Source organism: Ovis canadensis, chromosome 15 (genome assembly GCF_042477335.2).
Source record: "Ovis canadensis isolate MfBH-ARS-UI-01 breed Bighorn chromosome 15, ARS-UI_OviCan_v2, whole genome shotgun sequence".
In the NCBI taxonomy this organism is placed as follows: domain Eukaryota; kingdom Metazoa; phylum Chordata; class Mammalia; order Artiodactyla; family Bovidae; genus Ovis; species Ovis canadensis.
This window is the reverse complement of record NC_091259.1, coordinates 12,599,656-12,605,655: the sequence shown is the minus strand read 5'-3', so window position 1 is coordinate 12,605,655 and position 6,000 is coordinate 12,599,656. Positions and strand designations below refer to the sequence as shown.

General features: G+C 42.2%; 1 long non-coding RNA gene across 1 annotated transcript in view; it reads left to right on the top strand.

Moving 5' to 3' along the window:
- The first annotated feature begins 252 nt into the window (after window positions 1–252).
- Window positions 253–6,000, top strand: part of LOC138421067 (uncharacterized) — a 30,474-nt gene continuing 24,726 nt past the window's right edge. Inside the window, exons 1-2 of the long non-coding RNA XR_011249403.1 lie at window positions 253–1,857; window positions 3,145–3,272. This is a non-coding gene — a long non-coding RNA (uncharacterized lncRNA). The remainder of the gene's footprint in view (window positions 1,858–3,144; window positions 3,273–6,000) is intronic.

Here is a 6,000-nt window from a genome sequence, read left to right as displayed (position 1 = left end):
ATTTGCTCAAATCAGTAACTGTAATTGCATTCACTTGACAGGCATAGACATGAGATGTCACTCTGGTCAATATGATAAAACGGTAAGCCTTTTGGGAAAGACTTTCACTTTGATTGAAGAGAGAAATACTCCAATGCTTTTATTTTCTCTGCCTGTGGGATGAAGCTGTGTGGGAGATAGTACTTGGAGCCCCTAAAGCTAGATACTAACATAAAGAGAGTAGCTAGCACACTGAGGATGATGGAGAAGAACTATGAGCTCTTGGTAACATTGCTAATGATCACAATAACCTGTGAAATATCTTGTCTCTGGGTTTGTTGAGATAATATGTCTCATATAATTTAAACTCCTTTTAATTAGGTACCCTGTAATTTAAAGCTTGGAGCAGATATATGACACAAATTTTGTTCCGCAGAGCTATAAGGAACAGACCATAAAATGTAAAACTTGCAGAGTTAAGTCGACAGAACGACAGTGCGGCTAGAGCTCTCCCATTTGGGAAGTAGGTAATACCTGTTATGCAGGCACAAAATACTTGATTCAACTACCAGTTGTTTCTTGGGTTTCAGACTATATTCTGATCTAATTTAGAAGAAAGAGAAGGAAAAATTCAGTGCATGGAGATTTATTGGCTGTCTATAGACTCCTCCACTAAGGTTCTATAAGAGACAAAGTGTCTGCATGTGGCCTCTGTGAGAACAAGGAAAAAGAAAACAGGCTTTGCTAAGAGAGGCACTTTTTGAGCATGGGCTGAAAGTTGAGTTGACTGAGAGTCTTTTAATTTGAAGTCTTGCAGTGCTGGAAAAGTCAGTTTCTGCCCTCCAAGCTAAAGCTAGTTTATAAAGCAGCAGGGAAACAGGGGATTTATCAGAAGATAAAATTAATAAGCTGGGTGCCTCAGGCCACTTGCAGATATCCCCCATTGTTAATTATTTCTTAGTGAAGGAGAGGCAAGGCTGTATCAAAAGATTGGCAATTTCTCCAACAAAGACTATACTTTTCAAAAGTCTTAAGGTAGGGATCATTAACCTAAGGAAGAGGAATAAAGTCAGAGGGCAGAGGTCAAATAATAGACCTCTGCACTTGTTCAAATGCAAGTTTTGAAAGACCACATTGAATCAGACACTTTACCTGTAGTTACTAAACCATGAGAATGACTGGACAGGTGTGACAAGTTTGTGCATCACTGTGTTGCCAAGGAAAATATGATCCTGGCCAAGCACAGATTCTGGAAGACTAAACCCAAAGGGAAACTGCAGGTTTGTACACCTGGACCAACAAGAATGGGGTGGCTAACTCAGTGCATACTTCAGAAAAGCTGTTTCACACTGTCCATCTTAGATGTAGTCAGGGAGGATGAACCACCGGAGAGCAGGACCAGTTTTGTGGAGGACAAGAGACAGGGAGACCCTCTGTGAGGCAGAACCAGGTCTGTGGAGGATAGGGGCCAAGGGCAGGTCCCCAGGGGCAGAAACAGGTCAGTCCACTGACAGCGAGTAAGGGCATCTTCCCAGGCTAGAACCTGGACTTCTAGCTGGCTGTCCTGGGGCTGACTGTGCCACCGGAGTGGAGTCTTCCCCCTTCTTGTCCAGCTGACTAGGGAGGAGGTTGCACCTCTCTGCTTTGCCTCTTTTTCCACTCTGTCCACACACATGTTGCTGTGGCACTTACCTTCTTCCTTTTCTTCCAGTGCACGTTGTCATGTTATGGGCAGGTAACTGGTCTTTGAACCATACTTTTGCAAACATGGACCCAGTGAAGAAAACTGTGCCTCACCCAGATGTCCAAGACCTGGAGCCAGAGACTGGAGGATCCTTGAGGCTTGTTTTCTTTAAGAAATGAAAGAATGAGTACCGTGTAAGTGTGAGGCTGCTATTTTAGCATAAAGATGGCACATATGGGTATCGGGTGCCCAGAGTGGAAGGTGTGAACTATTGTTAAATACTTAGCAGCTCTCTCTGCTTCCTGGCTCCCACTACACACTGCCTTGTTCAAAGACTTCAATTTCCGTCGAGCATTAAGAATGCATGCGGTTCATGGGGCTTCTCTTCAGCCTTCAAGGGGATTGACAAGAGAAAGCCAATCAGTCGTTATCAGCGACAGTCATCAGTTGAAGCCTGGGCTGTGTCTGCACTATCAATTAAACAGCAAGGAAACGCTCCTGAGAAGCTACTTGAAAGGACTTTCCTTCCTGTAAAAATGATAGTGCATGGAGAAACCCTCCTCCCGCCTCTTTCGGTGTCTGGAAGGCTCTGTGTGAGGACAGAGTCTGCGGCAGCCATCATCCGGCGGCTCCATTGGACGACAAAGCAGAAAGTTGGAGCGGGCCCGGACCCCAGATAGCACTGCAAGGTCTTAGGGCCAGCCCAGAGCAGCTTGGTGGGCTACAGGCCACGGGGTTGCAAAAGACCTGAATGTGACTTAGTGACTAGACAACAACAGCTCTTCACTATTACCTTACTGATAAAGAATATTCTAGTTTCACCCTGGTGTAGAAGCTGTTGTTAGCATAGCAGCACTCTGATTTGAAGAAGTGTTCCTGCATTTTAATTTCATTTAAATTTTTAAATCGAAATATAGTTGACTTATAATATCATGCTTGTTTCAGGTACACTACACAATGATTTGACATTTGCATACATTATGATCACCAGGAAGTCTAGTTACCATCTGTCCCCACAGAAAGTTATTCCAATATTACTGACCTAGTCTTTGTGCCATATATTACATCCCTATAATTTATTATATAACTGGAGGTTTGTTCCTCATAATCCCCATCTCTTATTTTACTCATCCCACCCTGTTTCCTTCCACATTTTAAATAAAACAAAAATGCCACATAGTTCACGCTTTACTGCATCAGAATTAGAATGATAATAAAACCAGGAGCAAGTTTGTTTTGCTTCAGTGGAACATTCTTGACCCTGCCTTCTTCCCAGCATCTCTGGTTAAACAAGTGTAGATGCTTTCCACAGTGATCCAGGTGGCTCAGCTGGAATATGTGATTTCTTGCTGATCTGGTAACTGATGGAGAATAGGAGCTATCTGAACAGGGATACTTAATTACTTTCACCGTGGGGATAGATTGTGTTGCTTAATTTATTTAAGCCACATACTCATTTTTGCCATTCTCTCTGCTCTTAGGAATTGGACGTGTCTCTATCTAGGATGGTATTTCATGCCTTCATGGACCATGTTGGAGATTTAAGTCCAATCAAGGACCAGTGATGAGATGCACATAAGGATGACTGAAGCTGAGAGAGAAAAGAAAGGTGATATTCTCACATATTTTACAATTCTTAAAAAATTGTAGTATGAACTCACAAAGCACATTTTTATAAGGAAAGTAAACATAAATTCAATAAAAACTGCTAATTTGTTCACTATAATTCCTTGAAAGTGTCTTGTACTGATCATGATGACATTTCACTTCAACCAGTACTTCCAGATTTGGTCTCCAACTAGTGGAGAATTACTAGCCCCTCATCAAGCACTATAGCTAATACTGGAAACTATAAACGCAATTTCTGCTTCAGCTACTATTTCAGATGTAACCCTAAGCTAAGGGGACGCATTTTAGGATGTTGGTGAAGGGGAGTGGATAACTAAATTCACTCACAAGAATTTCAGGTCATTACTGCCAACAAGTTACTTGATCTTCTTGAACTATTGTCTCCCCATCATTTCCTTATTCATAAAATAGGGCTGTTAGTACTTTACCAGGGGATTGTTACTAGGGTCAAAACTGTATAAAGAAAATGAAGCTTGTGTTGGTTAGTTTGTTACCACATCATGTGAAACTGGTTAGGCAGATTATAACCCAAGATGGGGTGTATGTTCAGGAAAGGTGTGCTTAAACTCTATAAAGCAAAATTCACTTGGAGGGCCCCACAGAGGTGACCCCAGAGTCAGTTTTCTTTCAGAATAGCTGAAACTGAGGTTCAATGAAGACATATTATTTGTACATTGAAGCAGAGTATCAGCTTCAAATAAGAGCTCACCTACCATTCCTGGTGGCTCACACAGTAAAGCATCTGCCTACAATGCGGGAGACTTGGGTTCAGTCCCTGGGTTGGGAAGATCTCCTGGAGAAGGAAATGGCAACCCACGCCAGTATTCTTGCCTGGAAAATCCCATGGACCGAGGAGCCTGCTAGACTACAGTCCATGGGGTTGCAAAGAGTTGGACACAACTGAGCGACTTTGCTTTCACTATACAAGTCTTGAGGGCAGGTGCTCCAGGTTACAGGGATTCATTGCCCACGCGCTATTAGAATCCTTGTGAAGAGTGAGTAGGGGCAGGATCTACCTTTTGCACTACAATGGCCTTGGTTACAGAAGACAAGGCGTGGCATTCTTTCTATCCCTTGTGTCTGGACTGAGTTTCTCTTGGCTTGTAGTTAGAAAAAATCCACTTACTTCTTTGGCCAGATTCTGCTCATCTTTCACATCTCGGCGTAGGTGACACCCTGAGAAAGTTATCTTGACCCCGCTGTCCACTCCAGTTCTGGGCTGGGTGTTTGCTACTGTGTGAGCCCAAAGCATCCTGAACGTGCCCACCGCTGAACTCTTTATGCTCTTCTGTCGTTGTCTGCCCTCTCATCTCCACTCCTGCACAACTGTGAGCTTGTGACACCAAGGGCCTGGGCCAGCCTCTGTTCCCTAGAATAGAGCCTGACTTGCAGGATGTGTGGGAAGTCATGTCTGAATGTATATCTAATTGTTATGGCACTCTGAGGTCTCACCTCTGGGAAACCCATTCACTTAAAAAATTCACTGTGAGACTTTAGGAAAAATACACAAGATTATAAGGAAATCTCATATAGTCATAACACATATTTGGCAATGATCAAGATCAATATTGTCACCTTTGCTTTATATTTCCTCTTTTGTAGTTTTGTTGCAAATCCCAGAACTCATGACATTTTACCCCTGAATATTTTAGGACACAGTTCTAAAATCACGATTATTTTCCTATGTAAGCACAATACCACACTTTCTTTTAGTGTTGATTGCTTAGCCATTATTTGGATTTCCCTATCTTTATAATTAGTTTATTCCAATTAGGGGAAAAATCCCATGAATCACTGGGTAGTTGTTTTTATTTTATTTATTTATTTTAAATTAATTTATTTATTTTAATTGAAGGCTAATTACTTTATAATATTGTGATGGTTTTTTGCCGACATTGACATGAATCAGTCATGGGTGTACATGTGTTCCCCATCCTGAACCCCCCTCACTTCCCTCCCCATCCCATCCCTCTGGATTATCCCAGTGCACCGACTTTCGTTGCCCTGTTTCATGCATTGAACTTGGACTGGTGATCTATTTCACATATGGGTAATATACATGTTTCAAGCTATTCTCTCAAATCATCCCACCCTCGCCTTCGCCCACAGAGTCCAAAAGTCTGTTCTTTATGTCTGTGTCTCTTTTGCTGTCTCACATATAAGTTGTTACCATCTTTCTAAATTCCATGTATATACATTAATATACTATATTGGTGTTTTTCTTTCTGTCTCACTTCACTCTGTATAATAGGTTCCAGTTTCATCCACCTCATTAGAACTGATTCAAATGTGTTCTTTTTAATAGCTGAGTAATACTCCATTGTGTATATGTACCACAGCTTTCTTATCCATTGGTCTACCGATGGGCATCTAGGTTGCTTCCATGTCCTGGCTATTGTAAACAGTGCTGCGATGAACACTGGGGTGCATGCGTCTCTTTCAGTTCTGGTTTCCTCAGTGTGTATGCCCAGCAGTGGGATTGCTGGGTCATAAGGCAGTTCTATTTCCAGTTTTTTAAGGAATCTCCACACTGTTCTCCATAGTGGCTGTACTAGTTTGCATTCCCACCGACGGTGTAAGAGGGTTGACTTTTCTCCACACCCTCTCCAGCATTTATTGTTTGTAGACTTTATGATGGCAGCCATTCTGACTGGTGTGAGATGGTACCACATTGTGGTTTTGGTTTGCATTTCTCTGATAATGAGTGA